Source organism: Schistocerca piceifrons, chromosome 4 (genome assembly GCF_021461385.2).
Source record: "Schistocerca piceifrons isolate TAMUIC-IGC-003096 chromosome 4, iqSchPice1.1, whole genome shotgun sequence".
Taxonomy (NCBI): Eukaryota; Metazoa; Arthropoda; class Insecta; order Orthoptera; family Acrididae; genus Schistocerca; species Schistocerca piceifrons.
In genome coordinates this window covers 694089910-694105249 of record NC_060141.1, presented here as the reverse complement: position 1 = coordinate 694105249, position 15340 = coordinate 694089910, and positions in this window count along the sequence as shown.

Here is a 15340-nt window from a genome sequence, read left to right as displayed (position 1 = left end):
CCTCTTTGGATCTGATATTTTGGTTTTCAACAACCGATCGTCATTTTGTAACTCAACAGTATGAAATGTTGCTATTCACCACATTGCCCCTGCTGCACTCTGTTCCATATGCTATATTTCAGCAGGTCAACACCCGGCTGCATGTGGTGAGGAATATGGAAGCCATTTTCAAAGGGCGAAGGGTACCACTGCTTTCCTAGCCTGCCTGTTTGCCTGATATGTCACCCATCCAACATTTCTGGGATATGGTCAGTCAACAACTTGTTTGTTCAGGTGATCTCACAGCCATAGTTGAGGTGTTATGGATGCGTCTATAAACCATGTGGCAGAATATTCCCCAGCAGCTTATTCAGGTACTCTTTGATTCCTAGCAACAACGTCTAGCGGCTCTGATTGCAGCATGTGGTGGCACTACTCCTTATTGAATTTCCACTGCAGGTACAGCTGTGAATCTAATCATTTGTGTCGTGTCATTGTCCCTGATTGGTGCAGTAAAATTCATTGTGATCATATCTCTCGGTCTTGGTGTTCCACTTTCTTTAAACAGTAGTGTACAAAGCAACTATATGAAACTTTTACTAAGGGAAAGCTAAAACAATTGTTAATTAAAAGATGTTACAGTAACTCAAAGATTTCTGAACACCATTACTGACAGTCATACTTCTGTATATTGCAGTATATTAGCAGTGGTAAATGATTTACAATAGTAGCTAATGTGCTACTGTAGTACATATTTATGGCATTGTATAATTGTTGTAAACATACAAAAAATGCTGATTTTCAAGACTGTAAAGTTATTATGGACAAATAAAGATTACTGTTATTATTATTCCAGTTATGCCACTGGTGATAAAAGATTCTGCAGTTTTTCAGACCGCCATACAGTAATATTAAGCTGTCATCTGCAGTGTTTACTATGTGTGAATTTGGGGGGTGGGGGGTTGTTTTGTTGTTAATACATATGAGGAAGGAGTAACACAAAGAACTGAGTCCTTAAGTACACCATTTAATATTGTTTAATGGCTGGATTGAAAAGTTGTAATCGATTTTATGTGTCAGTTTCGTGCTTTTCTTCCTATTTGTCAAGTTTGTAGTTAGAAGATGCACCAATTTATTCCTAAAATATGGTTCACTGAGTCAAACGTTTCTGCCAGATCTGAAAATATACCTGCAGTCTTCATCTCCTGGTCTAGCCACTTGATGGAAGAAATTCATGTCTGCTGAGATAGTGTTCAGTTATTGATTTAAGACAGATTAGCAATCTCAAACATCGTAGAAAAAATGTGGGTTTATTATATTGATCATACTGATTTTAGGGCAGTTGGATACATGCTTCATTAAAGAAGGTAGATGAGAAATTTTAGAGATTTATTTTAAGCTCCTTTTGGTAACCACACTGTATGTGCCAAACTGTTCAGAAGGATACCTATTCTTTGACAAGTACATTTCCTTGCTTACAACTAACTAATTCACTTCCATGAGTTCAAAATCATTTGCTTGTGTGGTGTGATCTGGTTTCTTGACATATGTGCCTACAACATGAGTTGGTTGGTCAGTGAAATGTTACTAAAATATTAAATATAGTATTTATCAATGAAAATAATCAATTTTTTAAATGTAATATAACTAGATAGATAAAAATTTACTCAGCAAGCAGTGGTAGGAGAAGATGCATATAAAAGTTAAGGAAATGTGAAAGCTGTCAGAGCCAGAGGCTCCTCCTTCTGGCCAAAGGGGAAGGAAGGGGGATGAAGGAAAAATTCTGATGAGATTTAGGAATTGGGAAGAGGTACAGAAAAGTTGCTCACAGCCCCAGGTCAAGAGAGATTCACCAGACAGGATGTGAACGAAAGACTTTACTTCTCATCCTGTCCAATAAGACTCTGATGATCTGGGGTTGTGGGTGACTTGCCCACAACTCTCCCAATTTTGTAAACCTCACCAGTCCTTTTCCTTCATGTCTAATGCAGTTTTACAATTTTTACTAATATATTTTACTTTTACTGTCCATCTAGTCTAATGCTTAGCAATATCTTGTACTTTTATTGTATTTCTTCTTAAAAATTATGTAGATTGTTGTTTTATGAATGAAGTTCAGATTATGTAAACTCTGTCCAATGTTAATTAAGACTGAGTGGAAGTTTCAGTCTATGGTTGTTTTCAGTTTGGCAGTGTTGTCATCATAAAGTAGGAGTGTATTTTGTGTCTCTTATCATTAAAATGTTTTTCTTTTAAACTACAACAGAATTTTTGTCTTGTAATTTTTTTCGGTTGTATTGACGAGTTTAATGCTAGAAATTTATGTCTTTCATTCTGATGTAATGCAGTAATGCATCCACATTTGTCATAGGATTATAAAGTGATGTGGTAGTGTTAGAAGAAAAAAAAGACTGCTTTTGTAACAAATTTTGTAGAAACTAAATGATCACATCAATTGCTGTGGCAAGGAAAAAAAATCTGCCCTTCCCCCACCTCTACTCCATTTGCACGCCTGTCAGCTTTTCTCAGTTTGCACCCTTCTCACTCATTACTAATTATGCTGTCGTATCCTCTCTCTTATTGTTTCAGGCTGCACTCACTTTCAAACCTGGAATTTATATGTGCTAGTAAATAGAAATATGCACATATTTAATAATATTCACATAATGCATTAAAAACAAATTAAATTGGTCCTTTCATCTTCTTGATCAGTCAAAAATCCTCAGCTCTGCAACCTTTGCTTTGCAAATAATTGCATTAACCAGTGGTCATGATTCTAAAAACATAGCGTACATGGGGTCCTTTCATTCACTGCTGAATTTTGTGTATCACCACAGATGGTTTCCCATCCATTGTACTAGCCAAGTCCTACAGCACTTCAATTATCGTAATGGGAACTGCTGTTACCACTGGCTAAATTGTTACCTTTACTCCTATCATTATTTACACTTCCTCAAAGGCTTACAGAAACTGTCAAGTTCACAAAATTGTGTACTGTATGCTCTTCTTCACTACATTCTCTACAAGTTCTTGTGAGCATCATAACATATATTTTTAAATCATAGACTCCATATTCCAGCAATTTGTTTACTGTTTGAGTCAATGGAAGTTGACTATAAATGAATATAATTTTGTTAAGTTTACATTCTCCAGCAAAAACTTCATAATTAACATAAAGTCTCAATGCTGTGTATATTTACAATACAAGTGCTTTTCTGTTGTTGGAATTACGCATTTATATAGCAAGAAGACAAGGTTGGCATAGCATGATAAAGTCACATAAATACAGTGTTATTCTAAATGGTGAACCCATTTTCAAAACTTCGTATTTATTCAAGTACAAATCCAAAATGAACAAGCTTTATACCAATGAAAAGAGGAAGTTTCAAAGTTTTTTTTAATAATGTTTGATATCAATTTAATAATTTTTAATTAATTAGTTTTTAATAATTATTTAATAATTAGAAATGTGATAAATGTTATAAATGTTCAATGTGGCCACCCTTGGTTGCACAGCAAACATTGACGCAGTAGCCAAACTCGTCCCACACACGCGAAATAGTATCTGTTGTTACTGAGTCTATGGCAGCAGTGATCCAGTCCTGCAGATCGTTCAGAGTGGTTGATAGAGACGGGACACAAACAGTTTCCTTCACATAACCCCTTAAGAAATAGTGGCAGGGTGTGAGATCAGGAGATCTCAGTGGGCAGAAGTGCAGAACCAGGTCCTCAAGTCCCCTGCGACCATTCCAGCACTGAGGAAGGGAGTCATTCAAAAGGCCTCGTGCATCACAGTGCCAATGGAGCTTAGCTCCATACCGTTGAAAAATGAAGTCCTGGGAATCTTCCATAACTTGAGGCTACAACCATTGTTCCATCATGTCCAGGTACGTGATTCCCATTACAGTTATTTCCACAAAGAAAAATGGTCCATAAACCTTTGTGAGAGATACAGCACAGAACATGTTGATCTTTGGTGAGTCTCTTGCTTCTTGCAATGATGAATGCAGATTTTCCAAACCCCATATGCAAACATTGTGTCTGTTGACTTTTTTTCCATTAAGGTGGAACATTGCTTCATTGCTAAAAACTACACACTGTAAAAATGCATCATCCTCCATCTTTGCTAGCACATAACCACAAAATGCGAAACGCTTCTCTTTGTCATTGGGGATGAGAGCCTGCACAAGTTGTAATTGATAGGCCTTGTACAGCAAACGCCATCTCAGAACAGTTTGTTGGGGTGTTCCAAGTTCTCAGCTGGCTCCATTGGTAGACTTACTGGGACTGCGCACAAAACTTTCTTCAATCCATCAGACATCATCCTCTGACACACACAGCCGGCCTGTGCTTTTTCCTTTGCACACACTCCCAGTTTGTTTAAATTGCTTAAACCAACAGCTAATGCTTTTGCGAGTTGGTGGTTGAATACCGAATTCGATACGAAATGCCTGCTGCACTGCAATTTTGCGACTCACTTTTTGCAAACTCAAGAACACAGAAAACCTTGTGCTCCATAGTCGCCCTCTTACTCACAACAGACAGTGAAGCTGAATGATGGCCCTGTTGCTGTGTAAACTCTACCAGCCACTTCTGAAACCATCACCACCCGCCTGCTGCTGCCCACCAAAAGGTTTGAAACTTCCTCTTTTCATTGGTATAAAGATTGTTGATGTTGGATTTGTACCTGAATACGTACAAACTTTTTGAAAATGCCCCATAATTTAGAATAAGCCTGTATATAATTCCAGTTTTTCCTTCCCATATAGTAACAGAAGAAGGTGGAACCATTACATTTGTTCTTGTACCACTCTTGACATTAATATACTTTTTCTTTATTTAATCTAGTTAAATGAATAGCACATATATGATAGTTACACAAATTATCTACTTTGTTATTTGACTATGAATTCATAAAGTTTTATTCCAATGTAATTTCCTGATTACTAATGATGACAGCGTAATGAACTTGTCAGGAAAAATTTTTGATAAACAGATATGCATAATTTAAGATTCAGAAGGAGCTTTTGGAGCTGAAATTCATGGTGTTCTCTGTAAACATCTTAATTTGTCCAGAAATGTTTTATTTCAAAAATTATTTGTAATAAAAGTTATTATATTCTAGAATACTCAAATCTTCACTAATGGTGACTTCTGGCATTCAGTACTATAGTCCTCGTTTTTCTGATTTCAAAAATGCCCATTTTCCTTAGGAGAATTTATTAGTTTTCCAAGCATCATATCAAGAAAACTTCATTTTTTGTCAGGCTAGGGAAGTTCCCACAGTAGTAATAAGTGTTTCCGCAACATAATTCCTATAATTTTGTAAATTTTTCCGTTACCCAGTCCGTAGTTACACAAACTTGCTCCTTTGCTAATTATAATTTCATGTACACTGATTTTGTTCTCTTTTAGGTTAATATTAAAAAACAACTAATTTTGAGTTTTATCCCTGCATTCATTTAGAAGTAGTTGTGCAGGACAATGCTTCAAGGCTGTCTACAGTAGTCATTCACAGTGTTTATATTTACATGTCACTATCAATCAGTTGCTAGTTTGCATTCACCAAGTCAACACCATGCAGTATGTTCCCAGTTAAGCTAGCATTAATTAAACAAACAATGTGTAATTGAGATCTGTTGCTCAATCTGACAGTTCCTTTCAATTTAAAACAAGCAATAACAACCCAGTCAGGAATTACAAAGACTTCTGCCACTGCTGTGGACTAAATATTTGTCAACACAACCTATACTGTAAATTGTGTAAATACAAATTTTAATGACTATGAAACCCAAGGGGTAACCCTCACAGGCTATTTACTACCCAGCCAAAACCATAAAAGAACTCTGACGGCAAGAAGGTTCAGCATACAGAGTGCAGAAACATTCAGTTGCTTATTATCAAGAGAAAGGTGGGAAACAGTTTCTCAAATGCATGGCATGAACAAAAAAATTTGAAAAGTTCTCTAACATCTTCAAATATTGCTTTGTAATGACATTTCCTCTCAAAACATGGGAAGTGAGGAACACAAGTCTAAAAGCAAAGATGCGTATAGCAAGAGGCCTAAAAGTCTCAAGTAACACACAAAGAGAATTGCTTGGTTACAGAAAAAGTCACAACATATCCCCTCTCCTTTGCAGTTCTATTACAGAAATATTCAGATAGATAGAAAAATCCTACATCAGGCAAAAATAATGGCTAGTTTGGGGGTTTAGAGTCATAATGACGTATCTATAAAATGTGTGTTTCGAGATCATGTAAAAAGAAGTTTTGCAACTGTGGAAACACTATCATCATGACCACTGAAAGTTCATGATGCTGATAATCATGATACCTCATGGTTGTTAGTGTGTGTTTACACTAATTCAACAATTTTTCAACTTTAGCATTAAGTCCTACATAACAAAAAGACTGGCACTGTTGTAGATAAGTTGTTTTGACATGAAACATCTTGGTGCTCTGGGCAGTTATATCTGATTTAGTACAAATAACAATAACATGAAATGCATTCATAAAGAAATTACGTTTTGCTTAATTCTGTTAAAAATTCTTAACAATTTTTAGAGGTTTATAAGTGTTTTACAGTGCTTCTCAAATGCCATGGCTCATAACAATATTGTGATTTGTTGATAAACAAGGAATAATCACCATGAGGACATGACAAAATGTATGAGGAACACAACATAATTACTGTATTTATGTGTAAAGAAATCAATTAAACAGTAAAAAATACTTACTGACAGTTGGAAAATACTTTAAACATCATTATCATCAACATTAATTTCTATTTCACAAGCTACGACTCGGTCACAAATCAATCAGTGATCTAGAAAATGTAGAATAAATTTCTTTATTTCCATCTATGATCTCAGACAGAATTAGAGAAATTTTATAATTTCTGTAGTAATTAAAACTTCCGGGCTAAGAGGCCGTGGTCCAATAGTAGAAATACTTCTCTCTGATGTTTCATTGCCAGCTGCGGGCAACATCATCTGAGGTGAGTCTACGACTGGCTGCTAGGCCGTGGAGGTCCTGTTTATATAGAGCGCATAGAGGGCACCACCACTTGTCACGTGTTGTCAACAGTAAAACTATCTCTGGCTGGTGTCATTACTCTCGATCGAAGGTAATCGATTGTCACATCTTTGGTATAGAGTCGATCGCCATATCTTATCTAGCTTCAAGCCTTCTTCTTTCCTGTTAAAATTATTGTGGTGTTTAAAAATCTCTACAGCCTCTCTATACATACGTGCATAATAATGCGATGTCTTAGCTAGAACGCTCGTCTCACTAAATTTTATTTCATGGTCACCCGTTTCAAAAACATGTTCCGCTACAGCCAATTTGTCCGTGTTGCCCAGTCGACAGTTCCTTTTATGTTCAGTTAGGCGAGTATTGATACTTCTTTTTGTGGTTCCAATGTAAACCTTCCCACAACTACACGGAATCTTATAGACACCAGGAGTAGCTAGAGGGTGTCGTGCATCTTACGCCGATCTTAAGCATTCACTAATCTTCTTGGTGGCTCTGAAGATTGTTTCAACTCTGAACTTGGCCAGCACTTTCCCGATACGGTCTGTAATATTGTGGATGAATGGAAGAAAAACTTTCCCCACCGATGGTTATTGTTGTTGCACGTTTTCAGACATTTTTCTTCTGGGATGGAGTGCTCTATCTATCTCCTTGCCAGCGTACCCATTTTTCTGGAAAGCGGTTCGCAAGTGGTTTAGTTCCTCTTGCAAATATGCTGGCTCACAGATTTTATTAGCCCTGTCCACCAATTTCTTGATAATACCTCTCTTCTGCCTGGGATGATGGTTTGAATCCTTATGAAGGTAGCGATCTGTATGCGTATCTTTTCTGTAGACTTTGTGACCCAGAGTTCCATCTACTCGTTTAATTACTGAGACGTCCAAAAAATTTATCTGTCCATTACTTTCTGTCTCCATAGTGAATTGTATTTTTGAATTGATGCTATTCAAATGCTTCAAAAAACGGTTCAGTTCTTCTTCACCGTGATTCTGTATGACAAAAGTGTCGTCCACATACCGATACCACTTCAAAGGCCTTTTTCTGGCTGACTGTAGTGCTTGCTGTTCAAAAAATTCCATAGAAATATTAGCAACGGCTGGACTTAGAGGGCTACCCATTGCCACTCCATTAATTTGTTCATAGAACTCATTATTATACTGAAAATAAGTCATGGAAAGGCAATGTCGAAACAAAGCTACTATATCAGTAGGAAATATGTCAGATATGCAAGCAAGAGCTTTGTTGACAGGACCTCCACGGCCTAGCAGCCAGTCGTAGGCTCACCTCAGATGATGTTGCCCGCAGCTGGCAACGAAACGTCAGGGAGAAGTATTTCTACTATTGGACCACGGCCTCTTAGCCCGGAACTTTTAATTACTGAAGACGCCGGCCGTGGAAGCCTACACGCTATGTTTATAATTTCCGTTTCTTCACCAGCTATTAGATCTGCCATTAATGCCTTGTAGAAGTGATGACACTGCTATAGTATGATCCCCATGTTGCAAAGGAGAATAATACAAAGGCTGAAGTGTGAAAGATTCATGCAGTCTCATTTTAGCCCTGTGGGAGACCTCCATTCTTTAAAATTCTTCAGAAGTATTGTTGCTATATCTAAAATAATTGTAATCTGAGTTTTCTTTTCGATATTGAAACTGGAATATTTTGAGCCAGTTGACATTATTTCCATCAATCAAATTTTCTGCTCTTTGTTTTGTAGCATCTCAGTTCTGCAAAATCCAGTACATCCTTCTACTGAACTGCAGTAATGTGGTGTTTCTTTTATTTTTCATTCTGACGGCAGAGAACCATTCCGATAGATCAAACGTATCAAGCAGTTTTGTCTCTTTCTCTATTGAGGCATGAACTGAGTCACATTCCATTTGTGAGTGAGTTGGCTCAAAGAATGTAGGGTTTATTACAATGATATCAAGATGCTCAGCAGCATACACAAACATAGCAGACATGTTTGCATTTCTGTTTTGTCCTCAGTGTGTATCAGAAAAAAAAAACATTCTTTACCATCTGCATTTGTTTCCAGAAATCAAACAGTGGAAAATCTAGGATGGAATGTAACAATATTGTGAAAAGGAAAGCTGCTACTCACCATATAGCGGAGATGCTGAGTCACAGATAGGCACAACAAAAAGACTGTCACAAATTAGCTTTCGGCCAGTAAGGCCTTTGTCAGAATTACATGGCAAACACTCACATATACACCCACGCAAACACAACTCACACACACATGACTGCTGTCTCAGGCAACTAAGGCCAAACTGCGAGCAGCAGCACCAATGCATGATGGGAGTGGCCACTGGGTGGGGGTAAGGAGGAGGTTGGGGTGGGGAAGGATAGTAGCGTAGGCTTGGCGGACAGTGACGTGCTGTTGGGGAGCATCTAGGGACGAGGTGGGAAGAGGGTAGGGCAGCTGTGTGCAGTTCGGAGGTTAGCTGGAGGGAGTGGAGGATGAGGGGGGGATAGCGGAATAGGAGGGAAGTATAAAGACTGGATGCGATAGAGGAATGTGGGCTATGTAGTGCTGGAATGGGAACAGAGAAGAGGCTGGATGGGAGAGGACAATGACTGAGGCCAAGAGGTTTACGGGAATGTAGGATATATTGCAGGGAAAGTTCCCACCTGCGCATTTCAGGAAAGCTGGTGTTGGTGGGAAGGATCCATATGGCACATGCTGTGAAGCAGTCATTGAAATGAAGCATGTCATGTTTGGCAGCGTGCTCAGCAACAGGATGGTCCACTTGTTTCTTGGCCACAGTTTGCCGGTGGCCATTCATGCGGACAGACAGCTTGTTGGTTGTCATGCCCACATTTCTAGAATATTAAACAAACATGAGCCAATTTTTGCAGTACCTCATTTGGCTGTCCTTTCACTTCACATGCAGCACATAGCTTCTCTTGAAGCTGTATTGTATACAGTTAGGTTGTACATAGCAAGTTTTTGTTGATTAAATGATGCTTTAGCATTTGCCTCTGGACAACAGCAGACAGCCTCCAGATCAAATTCGGCTTAATTGATTTTTCCCTGGTGTACTTTCCAACTTTACTGCTATCTTTCCTAACCCTAGCTAAACACTGTCAATCAATACTAGCATCCTGCTCTGAACAGTGAATTTCTTTCTCTGTGGCGTTCATATGAGAGAATCTGTAGCATGTTTCACACACTTCAGGGGTAATGTGATCATTTTCACAAGTTTTGACATACTTTTGGTAAATTTTTTGAAGATTTAATTCTTGACACAAGTACTCTTTTTTCCAAATCTTGCTTAGCATAGTGTGAAGGGAGTTTTGGAAAGCTATTGATGTGAGATCTAATTCTTCCTTTCACAGTATCTGATTCAGATACATCTGGTTTGTGCCGTCCTGCTAGATGTCTAGGAACTATGTTATGCTCATTCCTTTTTAACAGAACATGGCGAATGAATGATTCAGTCAAATCCAACTACACAAGAAAGGGGCACTGAACAAACATGTACCTTTTTACCATTTTTGTTTAAAACATATTTATTTGTGACATTCCGCCTGGATGAATCTGTAATTTCTCAGGTTGGGCAGTTCATCTGCATTTTACCTTTGTGTCATTATGTTTGTCACATTTTTCATTTACTAACAGTTTTGTAGTATTATTGAAAGTTTAAAACATCTCAATCTAAAATTTCATTCAGATTGTTCCCTTCTTCCAAGATCACATTTGGATTGCCAGAAGCAATGGTTTGTCCCTCAGTATTTGACAGAGGTGGAGTGTTTGATGATTTATGAAGAGAAGTCGTAAGGTACTCTTTAAAAAAAAAAAAATTAAAACCACTATTTACTAAGGGAACGTAATATAGGGCACAAAATTTAGAAAATAAATATTCTTAAATTTATAAGATAAGTAAAAGTTACTCATGTATCACTAGTTTTTTTTTTTTTTAAAAAAAAAAAAAAAAAAAAAAAAAGAAGGAAAATTCCTAATTACAAATTCCTTGCAGTCCACATTTGTCCTATGTATACTGTTGTACACAATCGCAAAATACAACATTAATAACCCAACAGAAATTGTTTGGGTTATTATTCTTGTATAAATAATTTTATGGCATTCTTTTCGCTGTAATCAATTCTGTTGCATTAACAATGCTGAGCTGTACACGCCATCACGGTCAGCTTCCTGATGATTAGGATTCATTAAGGAGTCATCAGATGATAAATCATAAGCAAATGGCTTTAACATGCAGTTGTGTACGCCATACTTAAATAGCTACTTTTAATTAATACAATAATGGGTTGTTTACTGAGAGTAATGAAAAATAACTTCCACAACCTGCAAAAACATTGCTGCCTGATGGTGAAAGCACATTGTGGAAGGTAAATCTACATCTATATCTCTATATGTATTTCGCAAGCCACAATAAGATGTGTGGCAAATGGTACCCTGTGCCACAAGTAGTCGTTTCCTCTTCTGCTCCACTTGCAAATAGAGTGAAGGAAAAATGACTGTCTGTATGCCTCTGTATGAGCCGTGATCTCTCATCTTATCTTCATGCTTGTTTTTTGAAATGTACTTGAATATTTCTTTTTTTTTAGTACACTTTTGATTCTTTGAAATATTATGGGTTTTTCTTCCTCTGGAAAACATGCTGAATACCCAACAGGGAAGGCTCGAATATGTAATTAAAATGGTTTGATCTGTTTCATGCAGCACAATAATGGATAAGTACTGTTGTTAACTATATTGCAAGTGTTACTTCAACAATGCGTGTCTAAGGCTACAGACTGCTCCACACTTTGAACACATATCTAAAAATACACAGCCTTTGTTTGGTGACAAAAGGACATATTTTCACTTGTACTGCTTCTTTTAATGCCATAATGCAGCAAAGGGACCTAAACTGACGTGAAAGGCAATATGCTACTGTGACAATAAGTGTTAAAATGAATTGTGGATACGCTATGCGCTACCTGTGTTACAGTTACAGAAAGGTGTTCTGTCAGTTTTGCATTCATTAAATTGGTGAAGTAAATATATCGGAAAGACCAATTTTGCAGATATGTCATTATGACTCTAAACCTCCAAATGGTAACTTCATCAGGGTCAGAAAATAAAAGCACAGCAATGTGGAAAGTAAAAAAGCAGGAAGGAAATAGTAAATAGGAAAGTATCTCCCTGAACTGTGACAACAAGACAGTTATTGACCCCCAACAGATTGCAAATCTCTTCAGGCAGTAATACAAAACAAAATAAATTTGTGCCTCCACACAGTCTGTGTCTATGAAACAACTACAAATGAAATAGTTCACATAGCGAAAACTTTAAAAAATGTCCTTGGAAATTAATGGTATTCCAAATTTCAACATAAAGAAATTTATTATGTACATTGCAAGACTCCTTACAGAAATAATCAACTATTCCTTCTCAACAGGAACCTTTCCTGACTGTCTTAAAATTACCAAAGTGATCCCTATTAATAAAGCAGATGACAAAGCAAATTTAGGAAACTGTAGACCAGTCTCCTTATTTTCAGGCTTTCCAAAAATCAATGAAAGAATAATACATAACAGATTATGGATGGACAAAAAATAAAGTGCTGCTGGTATTTTCTTAGATCTAAGGAAAGCTTTTGACATTTTGGACCACAAAATCCTATTGCAGAAGCTCCAAAAGTATGGTATTAGAGGCATTGCATTAAAATGGTCATCTTCATAACTAACAAATCGGAAATGTGAAGTAGCAACAACACATGAACTAACTGATAGCACAAGAACACATTTTTCAGGCAAAGGAATATAGAAAGTGGAGCCTCTCAAGCATACATTCTTTAATCCTTTTCATTCTCTACATAAATGGCCTAGATCTAAGCATTGACTCTCAACTACAAGCAGACATAAATAATGCTAGAGACCTGGTAAATGTCCAATTGAAGGAAATAAACTAATAATAAATTCATGCAAAAAAACTTTTCTAAACTTCTGTTTAAAAAGGGAAGCCTCCAACAACTAAGTGACAATAAACTCCAGTGAAATTACATGCTCACTGGAAACAAACTTTTAGGCATATGGCTTCAACATGTTTTTAAGTGGCAGACACACATAACGGAAACAAATGCAACACTGAATGGGGTATGCCACAGCCAACATTTACTTGCACACGAGGCTAGCTTTCACACTGTTCGAATTGCTTACTTTGCTCAGTTTCACAGGATTCTACAGAATGGTATTATATTCTGGGGTAGCACAACTGCTAGCCCAGTCATCTCCTTGACCCAAAAAAGAGCTATAAAAGCAATACACCATGTACAACAAACAGATTTCTGCGGGTCCCTAGATAGACATAAACTATCCTGAGAAAAACTATTAACAAAGTTTCAAGAACTAGCTTTAAAAGATGACTTAAGGAATATACTACAGTCTCCTGCATATCGCTCACATAGGGATAGTGAAGATAAGATTAGAATAATTACTGCAAGACCAGAGGCATTTAAACAGACATTCTTCCTGCACTCCATACTGTCTGATAGTTTATTGTAGACAGTCCATTAGATTATCTCAGTGAATTTTTACTTGGATCTAAGAATTTGCAGTAAATTTTGCTTAAAAAATGGAATCAAGTGCAGCACCACATTTAAAATGTTGATATGTGGCTTTTGGAGAATCTACTATGAGTAAGAAAAGATACGATAGGTAAACATTTCAAAGAGGGTCAAGAATATGTTGAAGATAATGACCGTCCTAGACACCCTAGCTCATCAGTTACTGATAACAGTGTGGAAAAAGTAAAGAAAATGGTTCTGTGGACTCACCGAATAACCATCTGAGAGGTTACTAATGATGTTGGCATATCCTTTGGCTCATACTAACCTATTATTTATTTTTTACATTTTGGACATAAAATATGTAGCAGCAAAGTTTGTTCAGAAATTGTTGAGTTTTGACCAAAAACAACATTGTTTAGGAATTGCTGAATGAAGTCGACAATTATCCAGAATTTCTAAAGAAGGTTATAACAGGTGATATGGGGATGATGTTCGAAGCCAAGGCCCAGCTGTCCCAGTGGAAACTGTCTGAACAGTGAAGACAGAAAAAACTTTGACAAGTTCAGTCACAAGTAAAGGTTCTTCTCACTGTTTTCTTCAATTACAATGGGATAGTGCATCATGAATTCCTGCCTTATCATTGTACAGTCGGTAAGGAATATACTACCTGGAAGTTTTGCACCATTTGCATGAATGAATCCAAAGAAGATGACCAGAATTGTGGCAAAACCAGTTGTGGAAATTGCACCTCAAAGCTTGTTCATGATATTTTAGCAAGAAACGAAACCATTATCACAGCCACCCTATTTGCCGGACATGGCCCCCTGTATCTTCTTTCTATTCCTGAGGCTGAAGAGAACCATGAAAGGATGTCGTTTTGCCGCCATTGATGGGATAAAAACAGAATCAATGAAGGAGCTGAACACAATAACAAAAAGCTTGTTCCAGAAGTGCTTCCAAGATAGGAAAAAGTTCTGGCATCAGCGTATCATATCTAAGGGGGATTACTTTGAACAGGACAAAGTTCATGTTGAAGAAAACATAGTTTCTTTAAGAAAACCAAAAATTCCCATTACTTTTTAATCACATCTCGTATAATTAGCATGCGAGTATCGACTGTCACATGAAAGTATCTATATGCATCACTCCATTTAATCTATCACCAATGAAATTTGAGGTGGTTTGTTGATGAGTGTAGATTTCTGATCTGATTTCAATATTGAAACTTCTGACTGTTAAAAAGCTGATCATCAGTTTTTCAGGCTGTCCTATTGCACAATATTTTGTGAAAGCAGTAAATAATCTATTTCTTCAGAATTTTTGTGGTGTTGCCGTTAAATCACTGTGGATTCTTATCTTGTATGGTCAAGCATGCTAAATGTAATAGCATGTCTTTGTTTTCAGTGTGATTCTTGTGTGTGCAGCACTTAGTAGTAAATGCCTTTCATATTTATGTATGTACAGGATACTAATGATAGTTTGACTCATTTTTTCCTTTGTGGAGACTTACTTTACATTCTCAGTCCTTTTTAGAAATTTACCCTGCTAATGTATTGTTTTATTGGTGTGGATGTGTGTTATTGTTGTAATATTTACTTTACAGAAATTGGACTGTAAATTATTTTCTTATTCACTCTAGTTTACAGACTTGGAGAAATTTTTGTTTAATGTTATTTTCTATGAATGGTTTGGAATTGGAAATTTGTGGTAAGGTCTTATGGGACCAAACTGCTGAGGTCATCATTCTCTAAGCCTACACACTATTTAATCTAACTTAAACTAGCTTACGCTATGGACAACACACACAC